At 42.0% G+C, this 26658-nt stretch overlaps 4 non-coding genes across 4 annotated transcripts; 3 read left to right on the top strand and 1 right to left on the bottom strand.

Moving 5' to 3' along the window:
- Window positions 1–14540: 14540 nt before the first annotated feature.
- Window positions 14541–14615, bottom strand: Trnal-caa. The gene has a single exon. It is a non-coding gene; the product is annotated as a tRNA-Leu (tRNA).
- Window positions 14616–15336: 721 nt separating this feature from the next.
- Trnas-cga lies at window positions 15337–15411 on the top strand. Its single transcript has one exon. It is a non-coding gene; the product is annotated as a tRNA-Ser (tRNA).
- A 527-nt stretch (window positions 15412–15938) lies between these two features.
- Window positions 15939–16013, top strand: Trnas-cga. The gene has a single exon. It is a non-coding gene; the product is annotated as a tRNA-Ser (tRNA).
- A 527-nt stretch (window positions 16014–16540) lies between these two features.
- On the top strand, window positions 16541–16615 carry Trnas-cga. Its single transcript has one exon. It is a non-coding gene; the product is annotated as a tRNA-Ser (tRNA).
- Window positions 16616–26658: the final 10043 nt, after the last annotated feature.

The raw sequence follows: 26658 nt of genomic DNA, 5'->3' as shown, positions 1-26658 counted from the left end.
TCACTTCATCTAATTGGGGTGAAATTACATTAGGTGCGCCACAGGGTTCAATCATGGCTCCCCTTCTGTTCTTGATATATGTGAATGACGTCCCTTCCTATTTAAAACAGGCAGCTAAACTGTTTGCTGATGATACAAGCATCATTATTAATGTTAACTCCAATTGAAAATGATACAAATAAGGTCTTTGAAAAAGTCATTAATTGGTTTTCTGCAAATGGGCTTGCTCTAAACTTTGAAAAAACACAGTACATCCAATTTTCTACTGCAAAAGTACAGTTCCTTCTATAAATATAATAGATCAATAGTAATCAGTAGACAAAGTAGAGCATACTAAGTTTTTGGGTGTACACTTAGATGAGAATCTTAATTGGAATATTCATATTTTGGATCTTCTAAAGAGACTAGGTTCAGCAACTTTTGCAATCAGAATAATTGCCAATTTTGAGGATATAGAAATTAGTAAGCTAACATACTTTGCATATTTTCACTCTCTGATGTCATACAGAATAATATTTTGGGGTAACTCAACATTTAACAAAAAGTATTCACTGCTCAAAAGGAAAGTGGTTAGAATAATGTGTCGGGTCCATAGTCTCATATCTTGTAGGCATCTTTTTAAAAGATTGGGAGTTCTTACAACAGCCTCAAAGTACATTTACTCAGTAATGAAATTTGTTCTCAACAACATGGACCAGTTTAAAAACATCTACATCTACATTTATACTCCGCAACCCACCCAACGGTGTGTGGCGGAGGGCACTTTACGTGCCACTGTCATTACCTCCCTTTTCTGTTCCAGTCGCATATGGTTCGCGGGAAGAACGACTGTCTGAAAGCCTCCGTGCGAGCTCGAATTTCTCTAATTTTACATTCGTGATCTCCTCGGGAGGTATAAGTAGGGGGAAGCAATATATTCGATACCTCATCCAGAAACGCACCCTCTCGAAACCTGGCGAGCAAGCTACATCGTGATGCAGAGCGCCTCTCTTGCAGAGTCTGCCACTTGAGTTTGCTAAACATCTCCGTAACGCTATCACGGTTACCAAATAACCCTTGACGAAACGCGCCGCTCTTCTTTGGATCTTCTCTACCTCCTCCGTCAACCCGATCTAGTATAGATCCCACACTGATGAGCAATACTCAAGTATAGGTCGAACAAGTGTTTTGTAAGCCACCTCCTTTGTTGATGGACTACATTTTCTAAGGACTCTCCCAATGAATCTCAACCTGGTACCCGCTTTCCAACAATTAATTTTATGTGATCATTCCACTTCAAATCGTTCCGCACGCATACTCCCAGATATTTTACAGAAGTAACTGCTACCAGTGTTTATCCGCAATCATATAATCATACAATAAAGGATCCTTCTTTCTATGTATTCGCAATACATTATATTTATCTATGTTAAGGGTCAGTTGCCACTCCCTGCACCAAGTGCCTATCCGCTGCAGATCTTCCTGCATTTCGCTACAATTTTCTAATGCTGCAACTTCTCTGTATACTACAGCATCATCCGCGAAAAGCCGCATGGAACTTCCGACACTATCTACTAGGTCATTTATATATATTGTGAAAAGCAATGGTCCCATAACACTCCCCTGTGGCATGCCTGAGGTTACCTTAACGTCTGTAGACGTCTCTCCATTGATAACAACATGCTGTGTTCTGTTTGCTAAAAACTCTTCAATCCAGCCACACAGCTGGTCTGATATTCCGTAGGCTCTTACTTTGTTTATCAGGCGACAGTGCGGAACTGTATCGAACGCCTTCCGGAAGTCAAGGAAAATAGCATCTACCTGGGAGCCTGTATCTAATATTTTCTGGGTCTCATGAAGAAATAAAGCGAGTTGGGTCTCACACAATTGCTGTTTCCGGAATCCATGTTGATTCCTACAGAGTAGATTCTGGGTTTCCAAAAACGACATGATACTCGAGCAAAAAACATGTTCTAAGATTCTGCAACAGATCGACGTCAGAGATATAGGTCTATAGTTTTGCGCATCTGCTCGACGACCCTTCTTGAAGACTGAGACTACCTGTGCTCTTTTCCAATCTTTTGAAACCTTCCGTTCCTCTAGAGACTTGCGGTACACGGCTGTTAGAAGGGGGGCAAGTCACTCGATGCTCTGTCCCTACCACCCGTCCTAAACATCTGAGTGTCCCAGTCAATATCTGGTAAATTGAAATCTCCACCTAAGACTATAACATGCTGAGAAAATTTATGTGAAATGTATTCCAAATTTTCTCTCAGTTGCTCTGCCACTAATGCTGCTGAGTCGGGAGGTCGGTAAAAGGAGACAACCATTAACCTAGCTCGGTTGTTGGGTGTAACCTCCACCCATAATAATTCACAGGAACTATCCACTTCTACCTCACTACAGGATAAACTACTACTAACAGCGACAAACACGCCACCACCGGTTGCATGCAATCTATCCTTTCTAAACACCGTCTGTGACTTTGTAAAAATTTCGGCAGAATTTATCTCTGGCTTCAACCAGCTTTCTGTACCTATAACGATTTCAGCTTCGGTGCTTTCTATCAGTGCTTGAAGTTCCGGTACTTTACCAATGCAGCTTCGACAGTTTACAATTACAATACCGATTGCTACTTTGTCCCCACATGTCCTGACTTTGCCCCACACCCTTTGAGGCTGTTGCCCTTTCTGTACTTGCCTGAGGCCATCTAACCTAAAAAACCGCCCAGTCCACGCCACACAGCCCCTGCTACCCGTGTAGCCGCTTGCTGCGTATAGTGACATTCATGATTATAATACCAGAAAAAAGAAAGACTTACACTATCCTTTACTCAACCTACGTATGGCACAGAAAAAGGTAAAATATGCTGCTATAAAAATTTTCGACAAATTACCGGATGAAATAAAATATCTGACAGATAGCAGTATTATCTTCAAAAATAAATTGAAATCATATCTCCTTGACAACTCCTTCTATGCCATAGATGAATTCTTGAATAGGAATAAATAAGTCTATAAATATAGTATATGCATTTTGTGCCATTTAAGGGAATAGGGTAAATAATAGAAATAGTAACTTTTAACTCTGTATTGTAGTATAAATATATTAAAAAAATCTTGTTTCATATGTGCATTTCTCGTGCACTTGACATGTTCCACATCATACTGTACCATGGGACTGATCAATGGAACACGCAACCAACTAACTAACTAAATATTGTATATTTAACAAAGAGTACAATTAAAGAATAGCTTGTAGCTATGTGAAATAAGAGAGTTACAATGTATGTCAGAATGAAAAGACTGTTAGAGAGCGAGCTAGTGATAGAAGCTAGGGACACTTCACACCTGGTGGAACAGAACGGAACGGAATGTTGTGTCACATAACGTCAAAACATCCCACAATACAGTTCATATGGCAGCATTCACATAGGCTGGTAACAGCACAGAATATCACATCACCTCAGCATCATGGTTTCTCGGAAGCAAGTAATTACATTGCCGTTGGTGGGGAAAAGTGTGTCATCATTAGCGATCATCGCAAATTAATGCCACTTCACACTAGCCATCACGTCACATCCCGTCAAAACATTCTGCAGTGCATTTCAAATGGTGTGAGTCACACTGGCTGTCCTGTCACGTCACGTCATGGCACACTCAAGGTGTGTTTGACAGCTGATGTCATACCTGGGTGTAAAACTTTGAAGAATATGAAGTGGAATGGGCACATAGACTTAGTTGTGGATAAAGCAGGTTCATTGGTAGACTATTGGGGAACTGCAATAAGTCTACAAATAAGATTGCATAAGAATAACTTGTGTGCCCTATTCTAGAATATTGCTCAAGTGTTTGGGATCCACATCAAATATGTCTAATACGGGATACGGCATGTGTACAGATTAAGGTAGCATGAATGGTCATAGGTTTGTTTGACCCTTGGGAAAGTGTTACAGAGATGCTGAAGAAACTCAACCAGCAGGCACTTGAAGATAGATGTAAACTTTCCTGAGAAAGTCTACTAACGAAGTTTCAGGAATCATCTTTAAATGATGACTCTATGATTATACTATATCCCCTCCGTATTGCCCACATAGAGATGGTGAGGATAACATTAGAATAACTACTGCACTTACAAAGGCATTCAAGCAATCATTCTTCCCCTGTTCCATATGTGAGTGGAATGGAAAGAATCTCTAATAACTGATACAATGCCACCAACCGTCTGCCACGCAATTCATGGTGATTTGTGGATGTAGATATAAATGTAGATGTAGATCTATCCATTGATGATCAAGTGCACCGGAATCTCATTTCCTCCTAATACACATGCAGATCTCCATTTATTGTTTGGTCATGGTTTTTTTGATTGATATGAGTTGTTGCTGTTCATCACTTTTATTATTTGTGATAAATTGTTTCGTTTCGTTATTCCTTTTGTTAACATTTATAATTTTACAATAAGTGATAAAAGATTAATTGGAGCAGTGAAACAGCAGTCTACATTGTACAATATGAGTGTACTAAATTACATGCTCCCTAGTGCAGTTACGAAACGGATTTTTACACATACTAGTACTGTATTCAATATTTTCCAATGAGAAAGGTATTGTGGGTAGAATAGGATCGATTATTTAGTGGAATTTATTTGTATCTTGTCAGGCATTTCTAATTGTTTCATAAATATATGCACTGAAACATTTAGACAGTGGTAAAATACATTCCTTTCTTCCGCATACACCAAGTAGTATATTAGAGTTCTTTGTTTAACTGTGTATATGTGGCAGGTTTATTTATTGTTAAGTAGCTCTCTGGATTGTGTGTAAAACAGTTTTGCAAGCATGAATGCTCGATATTCATATGGCTTCATTAGCTAAACTCAGCACAAATAAGCTACTTGAACTATTAAAAGTTAAATACAAAATGTAAAGAAAACTTACAAATCTTGAAAGGAAAGGCATTCAGGGAGATATAACTATTGCACAAAAACTTGCTTTGGACTGGTAACTAAATTGAACCTTAAACAAACCAGTTTTTCAGGGGATGTGATTGCAGTTCGTAACATATTGTTCCTTTTAATAAATTGTGGCAGTAATTTGACATAACAAATGAAAAACTGGTAGTTAGACTTTTTACAATATTTATTAAATACAGATTCCTTTTCCTCCTTTCACAGTGTGTAAAATTCCCTTTCTGTACCGTGTAATAACATTTTTGACCCAAATACTTTTTCCTTGTTATTTTGCACTTCTGTCTTCCTTTTCTAATATACAATTTATCCCTGCAAGATGCAAACGAGTCCAATAAATGTCAGTTCCGTAGACATGTGGATCTAGTAAATATGTATGTAAGATACTGCGTAGTATGTGTGCACCTCGTACGTAAAAGCGGTTGAAAATCATCTCGGAAAGATCGCAGGTCCCGCGAAAGAACGGTTGAGAGCAGTCATGGGAGTTGAGATCACGTGACTTGAATTGGCTTGACATGACGGGCAGTGTGAATTCACTTTGACGTGACAGTGCTGTGACAGTCAGGTTGAATTGTTATTTAAGCTATTTTCGCTACGCTGACTCTTGTTAAAGTAGTGTACGTTGCTGTTGGTTCTTTGTACTCTTTATTTCATTATTTTGCTATGTTTTCGTGATAAATTGCGAACGATCTGTAGTGGCTTGGATATTTTTACATTGAGTGTTTGTTCGCAAAAAAAGCCACATATCTGCAAGCGAAGAATGATTTGGGTAACAGAAGAGAGCTGATGTCTACATTGTGTAGAAATATGAACATAGATTGATGAAGCAGTTTTCTTTAAATAATTTTTTATTAAGTAAAAAAGTCAGCTCTATTGAAGGAGAAAAATACAGTTGTTTACGATGTTATTTGCTACTTAGGGAAAAAATGTAATGGGTAAGTAAATTGACTCTATTGTTTGATTTATATATTTTCGTTTTCAAATATATATGTTGAAGTTTAGTAATGTTTCATTTTTAAGCAATTTACCACACAAAATTGATCAAGAATATCTGTTGCAAAATTTGCCTCAGCCATTAACAAACCTTTGCATTGTTAGTTCCTCAATTTCAGTACTGTACTACGAGTTTTTGCACCATGGATTTTACCTCATGACTACGCTTTTACTGTTCAGTACTATAGAAACGAACTGACGTTGCGTTAATATTCCGCCTCGAGCAAACTGTCCATCATTTGACTGTGACATAAAATGATGATCCGTTCTATTCTCTTGACTTCTAGTGTGAATCGGTCCTTAGCTTTTCCTGAGGATTCTACTTCTTTATGAGATCTACAGAAGATCATAAGTGAAGAAACTGAGTTCTGGGCTGTGCCAAAAAGAAAATCGCAGTTGTATTTAAATATCAATTATGTCATCATGGAGCTATAAAAGCCAACAGTCACATCCAAAGGTTTTGCTACGTATTTTCAGTTAGCACATTTTCGTAGCTTTTTTAAAAATTTCACTACACAGAACTTTGTGTTCAATAAATGAACAGCGAATAATTATTTTTTATGTTTGTTTCAAGTTCATACTAAAATGAGTGAACAGCATGGAATGTCCAAGCACCTGAGGTGGTGCATTTGTTTTAGATTCTAGTGGATGGAGGCTTATGCTCTGTCACGCCATTCTGATTGAGATTTTTCATGGCTTCCCTAAATCACTTCAGCCAAAAGCCAGGGTGGTTCCTACAACAAGGCCACAGGCAACCACTTGTTCGTTGCTCCCTCTACCCATTAAACATGAATGTGCAAGGGTTGAATAAAAATATGGAAACACTGCAAGAAATGCTGATGGTAGTTAAACCTGCTGGTTGTGCTGTTGTATTTGACCATGAACGGCACCTGCGCAATCTCCTCAACATGTTGCAAATGCCAGTCATCGTCAGAACAGTGTTCTTTGTAGCTGTGTCCACATTATGTTGGAGCTAAATGAATTACAACATGGGTAATTTGTTGGTGTTTGCACAGTGGGCGCTTCTGTAACCAAGGTAGCCAAAGTGTTAGGTGTTTCAAGAGGCATCTTATCATTGATTCATATTGCATACAGGGAAAGTCACAACTAAGACGAGACTGTGCTTGATCATGATGGACCATCATTGACGAGAACTGTGACGAAAAGTAACAGCAGCAAAATGCATAAATGCTGTATGTGATGTAGCAGCCATTTTCAAGCATTCGAAAACTGAAATTAGACCTATGTAGCCGCCCTCCGTCGATCTGCCGTCATCGACTTCTCTGACGTACACTATTTATGTTGTTATTTATTGTATATGCCTCACTGTTCGTTATATCCATACCTCAGAGGGAGCAGCAACAAATATCTTCACTGTAACGGAGACTAAATTTCGGGTTCTTATGATAATTAATGTTAATTTTTTGCTCAGTTTATCACCCTTCATTTGTTGCTGCATTATCGAAGACATGATAGTTAATAAAGTCTTTGGATCTTACTTATTAGTTACTAATAACACGTAATTGTGGAAATCACTTTAATTTTTATTACCAGCATTCAATAATACTTAAATGATCATGAATGATTCCATTTTGTACAGAGGGAAAAGGAGGGTTGATCCTACAATTACTCTCAGCAGTTACGGCACTATAATGTCCATGATTTTTATAGTTCGTCAGTCAGAGATATTACAGTAAGGGCTATTGTCCACTACTATTCTTCGATACAGTCGTTCAAGCTTCGCAAGTCTTTGCTTTCACATAGCTAAGGGTCCATTTCAATTCGTATATTCAATTCAACATCCTTTTGTATAGTCCACAGATCCCATTATCAGTTATTCGACATGTAATAGAATTTAACACAGAGTACTACTATTTCTCATACACACAATTCCTCAGATATTCTTAGTCTGTGACGTTATGGCAAAAATATGTCTTGTATAAATTAACTATAGTGAATTTTCTTGCTTGTTCCATAGCATATCACACGGAAATGCCCACTATGTCGCACACCACAGCTATGTAGACTTATTCAGAGTGCAGAAAACAAGACAAGAGAACTAACAATACTTGCACATGGTTTATAGAGTAGAATTTAGAAACAAAAACAGCTGTGTTAAACCCTCTTCGATTTCCCTGAATCGCTACTTTGCTGCAGGCGTTATTCAGTTATTCTGATGAGAGATTATACATCAATAATTTTAATTAAAGGTTTTTAATGCTGTTAATTATTACTGATACTATCTATCATTTATGAAAATGAGCCTGATAATATTGTTCTTTATTAAAAGAGCAGTTCCATCTGGCCACCGTATTTATTAATTTTCTTCTGCATCATGTGTTTTGAACTTACGCCATTCTCAAAGGCTCTACAAGGGAAATACATGAAAAGGTAACGGTGAAAATACATTGGTACAAATGCATTGCAATTTTTGCGTGATTCCAAGAGTTGGTGCATATGCAAATGTTTCACTGTTTATCATGAGCTGTATATTAAGTACACATTCATCTGTTGTATTCCATCCATGTATATAAAATACACTGATACTTGTCCCTGCAAGATCGTTACATAACTAAACATGCGGCCTGGAATTTTACATGTAATTTTATAATTTTGTTTTATGTTATGCTCTAGATTTCCAATACACTGATTGTAACATTTTATATATGCATCTCTGGATACAAAACTGCACATCTTTTGTAATTCGTTTTATTGAACAGTTAAATGATCATTATACATTAATGTCTTGCACTGATAATTTTCGCTGAACTACTTACGTCAGTTGCACATATGTTAAATAATAAACTGTTTGACATAATAGGTATAAAAGAAAATTATTTTTCATTTAATATTGTTTTCTGTTAATGAACTGCATCAGTACTTCCATATTTCAATACATATGACTTTTATAATCGCCATGTAGTACTGCCATCTTGTGATCTTTTTTACCTGAAACGTAGACAAGATACTTCGTATCCATGTTTGATAAATCAACTTTAGGTTTTACATATAAATGTATTACATATATTTTGGTGGGTTCTAGCTTCCTTTGTTTTTTACAATGAGCATTTTATGTAATTTTATCAATATTTGTTTGCTTCTTCTCTTCTTAGGATGATGTATATTTTAAGCAACTGTACCAATATTTTTGTCACTGATCCTTTTTCATGTTTTTCTATAAAAGAACCACTGAGAACAGTGCAAGGTCAAAACGTGTAGGCAGAATAGAATTAATAAATATGGTGGTCAAGGCTAATAACAGGCTTCGAGGGCAAAATAAGAGAACAACTGCTACAAAAGTTCTAGAGAACTGAATGTCACACTCATGAGCCCAATCATCACCAAAGCAACATGAAGGGAGTTCCATAAACTGGGAATTCCGGTACAAGGTAAAATTCTAAAACCCCTCATAAGCGATGCACTATGGACTATGGAACAATGGAAGAATGACATTTGGTTAAATGAGACATTTTTCATACCGTTTCCAACTTGTGGCTGAGATTATGTCCTAAGAGTAAAACATGGTGAGGGTTTGGCGACGATTTGGAGAGCCACATCATGGTTTTCCATGGACTCAACTGTTTCTCCATGAAGTTGCGTTACTGCCAAGTGTTATGTAACCATTTTCATTGATCAGATCCTTCCCATGGTACAATGGTACAATGTTTGTTCCCCAATCATGATGCTGTGTTCTAAGATGACAGGACCTTTTTTCCGACTGCCCACATCAATTTGAAACGTCGCTTCTCCTCTGGGCACCAGAGTCAACAGATCTCAATGTTATTGACATTTCATAATCTACTATGGAGAAAATGGTATGTGATTACTATGCACCTCCATCATTGTTATCTGAACTTGACACTATTTTCAGGAAGAATGGTATAAGATTCCCATGAGGACTCAACAGAGCCTGCATTTATTCATTCTGAATAGACTGGAAGTTGAATTGAATGCCAAAACTCTTCCTACACCATATTAGGCGTGGTAACATGTTGTGTTTTTGGTGTTTCCACGTTTTTGTCCATCCCTGCATCCTCATATTTATTTATTAATTGGTTCACTGAACCATTTTTCGCATACGACTTGCACACTTACATGTATACTTATTCAGAGGATCGATATATAATTAAATATTTAAGGACGATTACTTGGCGATGGCCAAATGACAAAAGAAATGGAAAAAACAGATATGAAGGTAGAAATGTGTTTAATGAGGAGAAGACGGGACAAGTGTTCAGCAGTGTCCTAGCTGAAAGAACCATCCAAGCATCTGGCTAAAGTGATTTAGGAAAACCATGAAAAAACTAAACCAGAGTGACCAGGATGAGCCTTCATCCTCTCGAACCTGAGTCCTACGTCTCAACAGAATGTTAAATATTTATGTACGTATATAAACAAACAGTTCAGGATTTGTGGTGGCGAATTAATGAAATCAGAATGAGAGGAGATCAACCAAGTAGCAGATGCTAAAGCTCTTGGTGAGTGAAGGTACATGATCAAATGATTTAAATAGCTTTTAACTCTTTTAACTATGCTGGCTGTCACATATGAACTAGTTTTCTTTGGCTGTGGGAATATGGTTTTGTACTTGTAATACTGACTTCAGATTTTTGCTATAAATTTTTGACTTTTCATCTGGAAACTCTGTGTCACACATGTTAAACAACCATCATAACACACACACACACACACACACACACACACACACACACACACACACATATATATATATATATATATATATATATATATATATATATATATATATATATACACTCCTGGAAATTGAAATAAGAACACCGTGAATTCATTGTCCCAGGAAGGGGAAACTTTATTGACACATTCCTGGGGTCAGATACATCACATGATCACACTGACAGAACCACAGGCACATAGACACAGGCAACAGAGCATGCACAATGTCGGCACTAGTACAGTGTATATCCACCTTTCGCAGCAATGCAGGCTGCTATTCTCCCATGCAGACGATCGTAGAGATGCTGGATGTAGTCCTGTGGAACGGCTTGCCATGCCATTTCCACCTGGCGCCTCAGTTGGACCAGCGTTCGTGCTGGACGTGCAGATCGCGTGAGACGACGCTTCATCCAGTCCCAAACATACTCAATGGGGGACAGATCCGGAGATCTTGCTGGCCAGGGTAGTTGACTTACACCTTCTAGAGCACGTTGGGTGGCACGGGATACATGCGGACGTGCATTGTCCTGTTGGAACAGCAAGTTCCCTTGCCGGTCTAGGAATGGTAGAACGATGGGTTCGATGACGGTTTGGATGTACCGTGCACTATTCAGTGTCCCCTCGACGATCACCAGTGGTGTATGGCCAGTGTAGGAGATCGCTCCCCACACCATGATGCCGGGTGTTGGCCCCGTGAGCCTCGGTCGTATGCACTCCTGATTGTGGCGCTCACCTGCACGGCGCCAAACACGCATACGACCATCATTGGCACCAAGGCAGAAGCGACTCTCATCGCTGAAGACGACACGTCTCCATTCGTCCCTCCATTCACGCCTGTCGCGACACCACTGGAGGCAGGCTGCACGATGTTGGGGCGTGAGCGGAAGACGGCCTAACGGTGTGCGGGACCGTAGCCCAGCTTCATGGAGACGGTTCGAATGGGCCTCGCCGATACCCCAGGAGCAACAGTGTCCCTAATTTGCTGGGAAGTGGCGGTGCGGTCCCCTACGGCACTGTGTAGGATCCTACGGTCTTGGCGTGCATCCGTGCGTCGCAGCGGTCCGGTCCCAGGTCGACGGGCACGTGCACCTTCCGCCGACCACTGGCGACAACATCGATGTACTGTGGAGACCTCACGCCCCACGTGTTGAGCAATTCGGCGGTACGTCCACCCGGCCTCCCGCATGCCCACTATACGCCCTCGCTCAAAGTCCGTCAACTGCACATACGGTTCACGTCCACGCTGTCGCGGCATGCTACCAGTGTTAAAGACTGCGATGGAGCTTCGTATGCCACGGCAAACTGGCTGACACTGACGGCGGCGGTGCACAAATGCTGCGCAGCTAGCGCCTTTCGACGGCCAACACCGCGGTTCCTGGTGTGTCCGCTGTGCCGTGCGTGTGATCATTGCTTGTACAGCCCTCTCGCAGTGTCCGGAGCAAGTATGGTGGGTCTGACACACCGGTGTCAATGTGTTCTTTTTTCCATTTCCAGGAGTGTATATATATATATATATATATATATATATATATATATATATATATATATATATATATATATATACATGTATATATACATATACATATACATATGAATATAATAAAGGGAAACATTCCACGTGGGAAAAATATATCTAAAAACAAAGATGATGAGACATACCAAGCAAAAGCGCTGGCAGGTCGATAGACACACAAACAAACACAAACATACACACAAAATTCAAGCTAACGGTTGCTTCGTCAGGAAAGAGGGAAGGAGAGGGAAAGACAAAAGGATGTGGGTTTTAAGGGAGAGGGTAAGGAGTCATTCCAATCCCGGGAGCGGAAAGACTACCTTAGGGGGAAAAACGGACAGGTATTCACTGGCACACACACACACACATATCCATTCGCACATACACAGACACAAGCAGACATTTGTAAAGGCAAAGAGTTTTGGCAGAGATGTCAGTCGAGGCGGAAGTACAGAGGCAAAGATGTTGTTGAAAGACAGGTGAGGTATGAGCGGCAGCAAATTGAAATTAGAAATTAGCGGAGATTGAGGCCTGGCGGATAGCGAGAAGAGAGGATATGCTGAAGGGCAAGTTCCCATCTCCGGAGTTCTGACAGGTTGGTGTTAGTGGGAAGTATCCAGATAACCCAGACGGTGTAACACTGTGCCAAGATGTGCTGGCCGTGCTCCAAGGCATGTTTAGCCACAGGGTGATCCTCATTACCAACAAACACTGTCTGCCTGTGTCCATTCATGCGAATGGACAGTTTGTTGCTGGTCATTCCCACATAGAAGGCTCCACAGTGTAGGCAGGTCAGTTGGTAAATCACGTGGGTGCTTTCACACGTGGCTCTGCCTTTGATCGTGTACGCCTTCCGGGATACAGGACTGGAGTAGGTGGTGGTGGGAGGGTGCATGGGACAGGTTTTACACCGGGGGCGGTTACAAGGGTAGGAGCCAGAGGGTAGGGAAGGTGGTTTGGGGATTTCATAGGGATGAACTAAGAGGTTAGGAAGGTTAGGTGGATGGCGGAAAGACTCTCTTGGTGGAGTGGGGAGGATTTCATGAAGGATGGATCTCATTTCAGGGCAGGATTTGAGGAAGTCGTATCCCTGCTGGAGAGCCAAATTCAGAGTCTGATCCAGTCCCGGAAAGCATCCTGTCACAAGTGGGGCACTTTTGGGATTCTTCTGTGGGAGGTTCTGGGTTTGAGGAGATGAGGAAGTGGCTCTGGTTATTTGCTTCTGTACCAGGTCGGGAGGGTAGTTGCGGGATGCGAAAGCTGTTTTCAGGTTGTTGGTTTAATGGTTCAAGGATTCCGGACTGGAGCAGATTCGTTTGCCACGAAGACCTAGGCTGTAGGGAAGGGACCGTTTGATGTGGAATGGGTGGCAGCTGTCATAATGGAGGTACTGTTGTTTGTTGGTGGGTTTGATGTGGACAGACGTGTGAAGCTGGCCATTGGACAGGTGGAGGTCAACGTCAAGGAAAGTGGCATGGGATTTAGAGTAGGACCAGGTGAATCTGATGGAACCAAAGGAGTTGAGGTTGGAGAGGAAATTCTGGAGTTCTTCTTCACTATGAGTCCAGATCATGAAAATGTCATCAATAAATCTGTACCAAACTTTGGGTTGGCAGGCCTGGGTAACCAAGAAGGCTTCCCCTATGCGACCCATGAATAGGTTGGCGTACGAGGGGGCCATCCTGGTACACATGGCTATTCCCTTTAATTGTTGGTATGTCTGGCCTTCGAAAGTGAAGAAGTTGTGGGTCAGGATGAAGCTGGCTAAGGTAATGAGGAAAGAGGTTTTAGGTAGGGTGGCAGGTGATTGGCGTGAAAGGAAGTGCTCCATCGCAGCGAGTCCCTGGACATGCGGAATATTTGTGTATAAGGAAGTGGCATCAATGGTTACAAGGATGGTTCCGGGGGTAACGACTGGGTAGGGATTCCAGGCGTTCGAGAAAGTGGTTGGTGTCTTTGATGAAGGATGGGAGACTGCACCTTAAAAAACTATCCAATCTCCTGGTTTCCCACCTCCGGAAAGGAACTCACTCACCCTTCACAACCTTTCCAGCAAACCTCAACCTCCTCTCATTGCACACAAACCCAGTCTCTCCCATCTACTCAATCTCCCACTTCCAGCTCCACTCCCTCCAAAACCTCAAAATTCCAATCAACACAATTTGGAACCACAACACCCTAATTCAGTAGTTAACCTTTCCTCCTAACCTCTCTCCCAATGCGAAACCTCTGTCCTATCCAAAGGCCTCACCTTCATCCCCACTCCCAGATTCAGCCAAACAGCCCTTGTCAAAGATTTACTGTCCTACACCCGTACTCTCTGCTGGAAATGTCACTTTGCCACGAAGAAAAATGATCCTAATCCTGAAACTTCCTGGCAGATTAAAACTGTGTGCCCGACCGAGACTCGAACTCGGGACCTTTGCCTTTTGCGGGCAAGTGCTCTACCAACTGAGCTACCGAAGCACGACTCACGCCCGGTACTCACAGCCTTACTTCTGCCAGTACCTCGTCTCCTACCTTCCAAACTTTACAGAAGCTCTCCTGCGAACCTTGCAGAACTAGCACTCCTGAAAGAAAGGATATTGCGGAGACATGGCTTAGCCACAGCCTGGGGGATGTTTCCAGAATGAGATTTTCACTCTGCAGCGGAGTGTGCGCTGATATGAAACTTCCTGGCAGATTAAAACTGTGTGCCCGACCGAGACTCGAACTCGGGACCTTTGCCTTTCGCGGGCAAGTGCTCTACCAACTGAGCTACCAAAGCACGACTCACGCCCGGTACTCACAGCCTTACTTCTGCCAGTACCTCGTCTCCTACCTTCCAAACTTTACAGAAGCTCTCCTGCGAACCTTGCAGAACTAGCACTCCTGAAAGAAAGGATATTGCGGAGACATGGCTTAGCCACAGCCTGGGGGATGTTTCCAGAATGAGATTTTCACTCTGCAGCGGAGTGTGCGCTGATATGAAACTTCCCGGCAGATTTCATATCAGCGCACACTCCGCTGCAGAGTGAAAATCTCATTCTGGAAACATCCCCCAGGCTGTGGCTAAGCCATGTCTCCGCAATATCCTTTCTTTCAGGAGTGCTAGTTCTGCAAGGTTCGCAGGAGAGCTTCTGTAAAGTTTGGAAGGTAGGAGACGAGGTACTGGCAGAAGTAAAGCTGTGAGTACTGGGCGAGAGTCGTGCTTCGGTAGCTCAGTTGGTAGAGCACTTGCCCGCGAAAGGCAAAGGTCCCGAGTTCGAGTCTCGGTCGGGCACACAGGTTTAATCTGCCAGGAAGTTTCATATCAGCGCACACTCCGCTGCAGAGTGAAAATCTCATTCTGGAAACATCCCCCAGGCTGTGGCTAAGCCATGTCTCCGCAATATCCTTTCTTTCAGGAGTGCTAGTTCTGCAAGGTTCGCAGGAGAGCTTCTGTAAAGTTTGGAAGGTAGGAGACGAGGTACTGGCAGAAGTAAAGCTGTGAGTACCAGGCGTGAGTCGTGCTTCGGTAGCTCAGTTGGTAGAGCATTTGCCCACGAAAGGCAAAGGTCCCGAGTTCGAGTCTCGTTCGGGCACACAGTTTTAATCTGCCAGGAAGTTTCACATCAGCGCACACTCCGCTGCAGAGTGAAACTCTCATTCTGGAAACATCCCCCAGGCTGTGGCTAAGCCATGTCTCCGCAATATCCTTTCTTTCAGGAGTGCTAGTTCTGCAAGGTTCGCAGGAGAGCTTCTGTAAAGTTTGGAAGGTAGGAGACGAGGTACTGGCAGAAGTAAGGATGTGAGTACCGGGCGTGAGTCGTGCTTCGGTAGCTCAGTTGGTAGAGCACTTGCCCGCGAAAGGCAAAGGTCCCGAGTTCGAGTCTCGGTCGGGCACACAGTTTTAATCTGCCAGGAAGTTTCATATCAGCGCACACTCCGCTGCAGAGTGAAAATCTCATTCTGGAAACATCCCCCAGGCTGTGGCTAAGCCATGTCTCCGCAATATCCTTTCTTTCAGGAGTGCTAGTTCTGCAAGGTTCGCAGGAGAGCTTTTGTAAAGTTTGGAAGGTAGGAGACGAGGTACTGGCAGAAGTAAAGCTGTGAGTACCGGGCGTGAGTCGTGCTTCGGTAGCTCAGTTGGTAGAACACTTGCCCGCGAAAGGCAAAGGTCCCGAGTTCGAGTCTCGGTCGGGCACACAGTTTTAATCTGCCAGGAAGTTTCATATCAGCGCACACTCCGCTGCAGAGTGAAAATCTCATTCTGGAAACATCCCCCAGGCTGTGGCTAAGCCATGTCTCCGCAATATCCTTTCTTTCAGGAGTGCTAGTTCTGCAAGGTTCGCAGGAGAGCTTCTGTAAAGTTTGGAAGGTAGGAGACGAGGTACTGGCAGAAGTAAAGCTGTGAGTACCGGTCGTGAGTCGTGCTTCGGTAGCTCAGTTGGTAGAGCATTTGCCCGCGAAAGGCAAAGGTCCCGAGTTCGAGTCTCGGTCGGGCACACAGTTTTAATCTGCCAGGAAGTTACATATCAGCGCACACTCCGCTGCAGATTGAAAATCTCATTCTGGAAACATCCCCCAGGCTGTGGCTAAGCCATGTCTCCGCAATATCCTTTCTTTCAGGAGTGCTAGTTCTGCAAGGTTCGCAGGAGAGCTTCTGTAAAGTTTGGAAGGTAGGAGACGAGGTACTGGCAGAAGTACAGCTGTGAGTACCGGGCGTGAGTCGTGCATCGGTAGCTCAGTTGGTAGAGCACTTGCCCGCGAAAGGCAAAGGTCCCGAGTTCGAGTCTCGGTCGGGCACACAGTTTTAATCTGCCAGGAAGTTTCATATCAGCGCACACTCCGCTGCAGAGTGAAAATCTCATTCTGGAAACATCCCCCAGGCTGTGGCTAAGCCATGTCTCCGCAATATCCTTTCTTTCAGGAGTGCTAGTTCTGCAAGGTTCGCAGGAGAGCTTCTGTAAAGTTTGGAAGGTAGGAGACGAGGTACTGGCAGAAGTAAAGCTGTGAGTACCGGGCGTGAGTCGTGCTTTGGTAGCTCAGTTGGTAGAGCACTTGCCCGCGAAAGGCAAAGGTCCCGAGTTCGAATCTCGGTCGGGCACACAGTTTTAATCTGCCAGGAAGTTTCATATCAGCGCACACTCCGCTGCAGAGTGAAAATCTCATTCTGATCCTAATCCTGCTCCTAATGATCCAACTCCCCAAGACCCTATCCAAATTGAGCCCTGCCTGGAACCGTTCCGTTCTCCGTCACAGTGGGACCCACCTCCTCTTCCGCAAAATCACCCTCTCCAAACCTTCCAGGAATTTCTCACTTCCAGACTTGCCTCTCAATCCTTCTTAAAAAACCTTAATCCTACCCCCAACATCACCACTGCTGAAGCCCAGGCTATCCGTGATCTGAAGGCTGACCGATCCATCGTCATTCTTCCGGTGGACAAGGGCTCCATGACCGTGGTACTTGATCGTTGGGAGTATGTGGCTGAGGGGTTGCGTCAGCTTTCAGACAACACTACTTACAAAGATTGCCAAGGTAATCCCATTCCTGACGTCCAGGCGGAGCTTCAAGGAATCCTCAGAACCTTAGGCCCCCAACAAAACCTTTCACCTGACTCCATCAACCTCCTGACCCCACCAACACCCCACACCCCTACATTCTACCTTCTTCCTAAAATTCACAAACCCAATCATCCTGGCTGTCCCATTGTAGCTGGTTACCAAGCCCCCACAGAACGCATCTCTGCCTACGTAGATCAACACCTTCAACCCATTACATGCAGTCTCCCATCCTTCATCAAAGACACCAACCACTTTCTCGAATGCCTGGAATCCCTACCCAGTCTGTTACCGCCGGAAACCATCCTTGTAACCATTGATGCCACTTCCTTATACACAAATATTCCGCATGTCCAGGGACTCGCTGCGATGGAGCACTTCCTTTCACGCCAATCACCTGACACCCTACCTAAAACCTCTTTCCTCATTACCTTAGCCAGCTTCATCCTGACCCACAACTTCTTCACTTTCGAAGGCCAGACATACCAACAATTAAAGGGAACAGCCATGGGCACCAGAATGGCCCCCTCATACGCCAACCCATTCATGGGTCACTTAGAGGAGGCCTTCTTGGTTACCCAGGCCTGCCAACCCAAAGTTTGGTACAGATTTATTGATGACATCTTGATGATCTGGACTCACAGTGAAGAAGAACTCCAGAATTTCCTCTCCAACCTTAACTCCTTTGGTTCCATCAGATTCAACTGGTCCTACTCTAAATCCCATGTCACTTTCCTTGACGTTGACCTCCACCTGTCCAATGGCCAGCTTCACACATCTGTCCACATCAAACCCACCAACAAGCAACAGTACCTCCATTATGACAGCTGCCACCCATTCCACATCAAACAGTCCCTTCCCTACAGCCTAGGTCTTCTTGGCGAACGAATCCTTGAACCATTACACCAACAACCTGAAAACAGCTTTCGCATCCCGCAAGTACCCTCCTGACCTGGTACAGAAGCAAATAAACAGAGCCACTTCCTCATCTCCTCAAGCCCAGAACCTCCCACAGAAGAATCCCAAAAGTGCCCCACTTGTGACAGGATACTTTCCGGGACTGGATCAGACTCTGAATTTGGCTCTCCAGCAGGGATACGACTTCCTCAAATCCTGCCCTGAAATGAGATCCATCCTTCATGAAATCCTCCCCACTCCACCAAGAGTGTCTTTCCGCCGTCCACCTAACCTTCGTAACCTGTCAGTTCATCCATATGAAATCCCCAAACCACCTTCCCTACCCTCTGGCTCCTACCCTTGTAACTGCCCCCGGTGTAAAACCTGTCCCATGCACCCTCCCACAACCACCTACTCCAGTCCCGTAACACGGAAGGCATACACAATCAAAGGCAGAGCCACGTGTGAAAGCACCCACGTGATTTACCAACTGACCTGCCTACACTGTGAAGCTTTCTATGTGGGAATGACCAGCAACAAACTGTCCATTCGCATGAATGGACACAGGCAGACAGTGTTTGTTGGTAATGAGGATCACCCTGTGGCTAAACATGCCTTGGTGCACGGCCAGCACATCTTGGCACAGTGTTACACCGTCCGGGATATCTGGATACTTCCCACTAACACCAACCTGTCAGAACTCCGGAGATGGGAACTTGCCCTTCAGCATATCCTCTCTTCTCACTATCCGCCAGGCCTCAATCTCCGCTAATTTCTAATTTCAATTTGCCGCCTCTCATACCTCACCTGTCTTTCAACAACATCTTTGCCTCTGTACTTCCGCCTCGACTGACATCTCTGCCCAAACTCTTTGCCTTTACAAATGTCTGCTTGTGTCTGTGTATGTGCGGATGGATATGAGTGTGTGTGCGAGTATATATCTGTCCTTTTTTCCCCCTAAGGTAAGTCTTTCCGCTCCCGGGATTGGAATGACTCCTTACCCTCTCCCTTAAAACCCACATCCTTTCGTCTTTCCCTCTCCTTCCCTCTTTCCTGACGAAGCAACCGTTTGTTGCGAAAGCTTGAATTTTGTGTGTATGTTTGTGTTTGTTTGTGTGTCTATCGACCTGCCAGCGCTTTTGTTTGGTAAGTCTCATCATCTTTGTTTATATATATATATATATATATATATATATATATATATATATATACTTGATAGTGACCAGGCCAAATATCTCACGAAGTAAACATCAAATGTAAAAACTACAAAGAACAAAACTTGTCTAGCTTGAAGGGAGAAACCACATGGCACTATGGTTGGGGCTAGATGGGGCTGCTATAGGCCAAACGGATATCAATTGCGTTTTTTTAAATAGGAACCCCCATTTTTATTACATATTCATGTAGTACATGAAGAAATATGAATGTTTTAGTTCAACCACTTTTTTCGCTTTGTGATATATGGCGCTGTAATAGTCGCAAACGTGTAAGTATGTGGTATCACATAACATTCCGCCAGTGCGGACGGTATTTGCTTCGTGATACATTACCCGTGTTAAAATGGACCATTTATCAACTGCGGGAAAGGTCGATATCGTGTTGAAGTATGGCTGTTGTAATCAAAATGCCCAATGGGCGTGTGCTATGTATGCTGCTCGGTATCCTGGACGACAACATCCAAGTGTCCGGACCGTTAGCTGGATAGTTACATTATTTAAGGAAACAGGAAGTGTGTAGCCACATGTGAAATGTCAACCACGACCTGCAACATATGATAATGCCCTAGTATGTGTTTTAGCTGTTGTCACAGCTAATCCGCGCATCAGTAGCAGACAAACTGCGCGAGAATCTGGAATCTCAAAAACGTCAGTGTTGAGAATGCTACATCAACATCGATTGTACCCGTACCATATTTCTATGCACCAGGAATTGCATGGCGACGACTTTGAACGTCATATATAATTCTGCCACTGGGCACAAGAGAAGTTATGGGACGATGACAGATTTTTGTACGCATTCTGTTTAGCAACGAAGCGGCATTCACCAACAGCGGTAACGTAAACCGGCGTAATATGCACTGTTGGGCAACGGAAAATCCACGATGGCTGCGACAAGTGGAACATCAGCGATCTTGGCGGGTTAATGTATGGTGCAGCATTATGGGAGGAAGGATAATTGGCCCCCATTTTATGGATGACAATCTAAATGGTGCAATGTATGCTGATTTCCTACATAATGTTCTACCGATATTAGTACAAGATGTTTCACTGCATGACAGAATGGCGATGTACTTCCAACATGATGGATGTCTGGCACATAGCTTGTGTGCGGTTGAAGCAGTATTGAATAACATATCTCATGACAGGTGGATTGGTCGTCGAAGCACCATACCATGGCCGGCACGTTCACCGGATCTGACGTCCCCAGATTTCTTTCTGTGGGGAAAGTTAAAGGATATTTGCTATCGTGATCCACCAACAACGCCTGACAACATGCGTCAGTGGATTGTCTATGCATGTGTGAACATTAAGGAAGGCGAACCACTCACTGTTCAGAGGAATGTCGTTACACATATTGCCAAATGCATTGAGGTTGACGGACATCAATTTGAGCATTTATTGCATTAATGTGGTATTTACAGGTAATCACGCTGTAACAGCATGCATTCTCAGATATGATAAGTTCACAAAGTTACATGTATCACATTGGAAGAACCGAAGTAAAATGTTCCAACGTACCTACGTTCTGTATTTTAATTTAAAAAACCTACCTGTTACCAACTGTTCGTCTAAAATTGTGAGCCATATGTTTGTGACTATTACAGGGCCATCTATCACAAAGCGAAAAATGTGGTCCAACTAAAACATTCATATTTCTTTATGTACTACACGAATATGTAATAACAAATGGGTGTTCCTATTTAAAAAAACGCAGTTGATATCCGTTTGACCTATGGCAGTGCCATCTAGCAGGCCAACCATAGCGCCACCTGGTTTCTCCCTTCAAGCCAGACAAGTTTCGTTCTTTGTAGTTTTTACATTTGATGCTTATTTCGTGAGACATTTGGCCCACCCTATATATATATATATATATATATATATATATATATATATATATATATACAGGGTGTTGCAAAAAGGGACGGCCAAACTTTCAGTAAACACTCCACACACACAAAGAAGCGATAGACCATTCAAAGTGTAGTGAAATGGTTGTAAACGAACAAGACGGTAACTTTATTAGGCCTAAAAAGTTTTGTCATGTTAATCGTAATGAAAAGAACTTTCGTCGCCCAGAAGCGAATAAGTTTGAATTTTTAACATGTGATGAATATGAAATATGTAAAAAGAGCGAAAGAAAGGAAGTACTTTCATCAAATGCAGCGACCACAAATCATTTCAGTAGGCCTACGAAGTCCTGTAATAACAAAAAAGGAAATACCAGAAAATACATGGAACATACTTATCACGCAAACAAGATAACTACCGATACAGGTAAGAAGAACAAAGAAGATATTTTCATACTTTCAGACAGTCATGGAAAGGGCTTAGCCGACATTTTGTGTAACATGCAAACTATATTCAAGGTTAGTGGACTAACGAAACCGGGTGCCCCTTTGCGCGAAGTTTTAAAAAACTGTGTACATTCTTTGAAGCCGGGAAGCAACTGTTTAATAATAGGAGGTGCTAATGATGTTTATAGGAACGAGGGCAAACTCGCCACAAGAGCTCTAAGAAGTACATTACAGAAAATTACAGATGTTAACTTCTTCATTGCCAGTATCCCACAAAGACATGATCTTATAGAACAATCATGTGTCAACAAAGAAATCACAGTTACTAATAGGAAATTCGAGAAAATCTGCCAAAGCCTCCCAATTGCCACATATGTGGACGTACCATCTACAGAGAGAAGTCTTTTCACCAGGCATGGGCTTCACAGAAATAAACTCGGAAAATCATTCGTTAGTTGAGAAATCCTTAATGCAGTGAAGGCAGTTAAGGACAAGAATAGCATGATCACACCACTTCCACCACCAAACACAGCAACTGAAAATTTCCAACAAGAAAATGAAACTGAATCACTGACAACAGGTCCAGCCTGATGCGCCAGCAGCCAACGACCTTTCATCAGTATTGGCCCCTCCTCAGTCTTCAACAGTGAAAGACTTTTTACCAGCTTCACCATCATCAGCAGTAAAAGAAACAAACAGAAGAAGCACAAGAACCAGGAAACTTACAACTCTGCAGGATTTTTGGTACCCAGCCTCAGTTACAAGACTAACATAAGGCAGATACCTTCAGATACACCAAGTCGAACTGGCAACAGACTCACCTCCACTGTCATCAACAGAAGAATAACCATGCCACCAGCTCATCTAAAGGATTTTTTAGCATCAGGTCTAAAGGGAAGGGCGCCACCAAGATAAGTGAAAACAAATGCCCAACAGTGTTTCACCAAAACATTCAAGCCATAAAGAACAAAGCACAACAGCTAGAAGTAGAATTGGAAAATTTTGATAGCCAAATTTTGTGTATCACTGAAAACTGGTGCAAAGGGAAGGAAATTGAACACATTGCATTAGCCTCATATGACCTTGCATGTTACTATAGCAGAATCTCAATGAATGGTGGAGGTTCATGTATCTATGTAAAAAAAACGTATGTCATTTGAAGTTAGATATGATCTTTTAGATCTAGGTGAGGACAAACATTTTGAACTTTCCGCTGTTGAAATAATAGGACCTGGCATAGCAAAAAAATTAGTCATATTTTGTGTGTACCGCTCTCCCAGTGGAGACTTTGATATATTCTTCTCAAAACTGAATCAAAGCTTAGACAAGGTTTCTGGACCAAAAGCAAATGTAATTATCTGTGGTGATTTAAACATTAATATGATGAAGCCTGATAAGGCTAGCAACATATATGTGAATATTCTAAGCTGTTATGGAATATCCATCCTTGTTAATTGTCCAACTAGAATAACGAAAGAATCTTCCTCATCTATAGATCATGTAGCTACATATATTGATAGTAAAAAATGTCATATTGTTGTCCAAAACCTGGGCCTATCAGACCACCTCTGCCAGATCTTAAAAACTAACATTCATGTAGAAACTCCTCCTAACCTGTGTACATTGGAGGGAAGTCTATGCAGAAACCAATGCAAATCAGAAATTTAACAAGTTCATGTCAATTTTTAAACTCAGATTTGAAGAGATGTTTCCCAAAACTCTTTATCAAATTAAAACTACAAAGAGAAATCAATGGGTGACTACAGGTATCAAAAAATCCTCAGAAACTCTTAGATATCTCAACTCCATAAAAAATAATGAGTCTAACCCAGAAGTTCTGCAATTCTACAAAAAGTACAGGAAAATATACAGAAAGGTGTTGCTAGCTGCAAAAAAACTTTCAAACAACAAAATATTACTTGAAGCTGAAAACAAGAGCAAAGCATCCTGGAACATCGTCAAACAGGAAACATCTAACTCTGCTAAAAAAGACCTCAATTCACATATTAAAAACAAAGATGTACCAGTATGCAACCCTAAAAAATTAGCTGATTTTGTAAACTCATATTTCAGTAGTACTGCAAAAAAATTACAGCAGAAATTTCCAGATACGTATGATTTACCTACTCAGAACCAGCCAACAAACTTAATGGTGCTCTTGCCAACTACAGACAGGGAAGTGGCACTAGTAGTACACCAACTAAAAAATAGAACTTCAGTAGGACTTGATGAAATCCTAGTCTGCATAATTAAAGCGTGTATAGACTCCATAAGGGGCACATTAACAGACATAATTAATGAATCTTTCGAATCTGGATACTTTCTGGAGTACCTAAAACAAACAAAAGTTATACCTATCCTTAAAAACGGAGATGTGGAAAATGTAGAGAACTACAGGCCGATTTCTATACTGTCTATCATTTCTAAAATAATAGAAACACTACTCAAAAAGAGACTGCTAAATTACCTAAATAAATATAACCTTCTTTCCAATGACCAATTTGGTTTTAGGCCCGGAATAGGCACACAATCTGCTATAGCACAGTTCACTAAAGTAATTTTAGACGCACTGGAGAAAGGTGAAAATGTAAGTGGTATCGTTTTAGACTTGTCCAAGGCCTTTGATACAGTTGACCACAAAATAAGAGGTGTGACATAGAAGTGGTTCAAATCATACATGGAAAACAGAGTTCAACGAGTTGAGATATCAAAAGTTTCAAACAATTCCCTTGTAAAACACCTGTCTGACCCAGAAAATGTGAATATAGGCGTCCCACAGGTAAGTGTATTAGGCCCAATATTGTTTCTTATATACATTAACGACTTCCCACAAAGTATCAGACATGGAGAAAAAATACTTTTTGCTGATGACAGCAACATAGTAATAACAGGTGAAAATCCAACACAACTGTCAGAAAGAGCAAACGAGGCTCTCAATGATGTCCACAACTGGTCATTAAAAAATAAAGTAACCCTAAATGTAAAGAAAACTAACTATATTAACTTCCAATTGAACAAAAAACACAATGCCACTAGAATAAAAGTTAATAATAATGAATTAGAATATGTAACAAGTACCAAATTCTTAGGGATGAATGCAGACAGCCCATTGAAATGGACAAATCATGTCAACATTTTGGCAAAGAAATTATCCACAGCATGCTATGCTCTTAGAATCCTTGCACCGGTATGCAATAATACCTGTCTTAAAATAACATATTACGGATATCTACACTCAGTCCTCAGCTATGGGATCATATTTTGGGGAACAAGTGCCAGTAACATACAAACTGTGTTCAACGTACAAAAAAGAGCCATAAGGATAATAACAAACAGCAACATCAGGGCCCACTGTCTAGAATTATTTAGAAAGCTAGGCATTCTAACTGTTTCTTGTGAGTATATCTTTCAGAACATTATGTTCATTAAGAAAAATCTCAACATGTACAACACAAACAGCCTAATACATGACCATGAAACAAGATCTTGTCACCACCTCCATCTAGATAGAAAGAACAAAGCAAAGACGCAAAAAAGTATATTTTATAATGGGATAAAACTGTATAACAAATTACCACAGGAAATTAAAGAAATAAATGAGCCCCTCACTTTCAGACAAAAGCTTAAAACCTTCTTAGTAAGTAAAAGTTGTTATACTGTAAAAGAATATTTAACATAGATGTAGGTTATTAGCAACATATGACATTATCACCAAAATATTATGTAATTATAAATGTGTGTATGACTAGTTAAAAACTATGCAAAATATGAGAAACCTTTTTCATTGTAAACGTAAATGTGTGCTCATGTGTTGTAAACTGACGACATCCATACAATATTTATTGTTCCACAGATGAATAAATAAATAAAAAAAATAAATAAATTCTCTTCAAATCACATTAATCATGGAATGGAAACACACAGCAACAGAACGTACCAGTGTGACTTCAAACACTTTGTTACAGGAAATGTTCAAACTGTCCTCCATTAGCGAGGATACCCACCATCCATTGCATGGAATCCCTGAAGCGCTGATGCAGCCCTGGAGAATGGCGTATTGTATCACAGCCGTCCACAATACGAGCTCGAAGAGTCTCTACATTTGGTACTGGGGTTGTGTAGACAAGAGCTTTCAAATTCTCCCATAAATGAAAATCAAGAGGGTTGAGGTCAGGAGAGCGTGGAGGCCATGGAATTGGTCCGCCTCTACCAATCCATCGGTCACCGAATCTGCTGTTGAGAAGCGTATGAACACTTCAACTGAAATGTGCAGGAGCTCCATCATGCATGAACCACATGTTGTGTCGTACTTGTAAAGGCACATGTTCTAGCAGCACAGGAAGAGTATCCCGTATGAAATCATGATAACGTGCTCCATTGAGCGTAGGTGGAAAAACATGGGGCCCAGTCAAGACATCACCAACAATGCCTGCCCAAACGTTCACAGAAAATCTGTGTCGATGACGTGATTGCACAATTGCGTGCGGATTCTCGTCAGCCCACACATGTTGATTGTGAAAATTTACAATTTGATCACGTTGGAATGAAGCCTCATCTGTAAAGAGAACATTTGCAC

Source organism: Schistocerca piceifrons, chromosome 9 (genome assembly GCF_021461385.2).
Source record: "Schistocerca piceifrons isolate TAMUIC-IGC-003096 chromosome 9, iqSchPice1.1, whole genome shotgun sequence".
NCBI lineage: Eukaryota > Metazoa > Arthropoda > Insecta > Orthoptera > Acrididae > Schistocerca > Schistocerca piceifrons.
The sequence above is the reverse complement of the archived record's forward strand: the minus strand, read 5'-3'. Positions and strand labels throughout refer to the sequence as shown.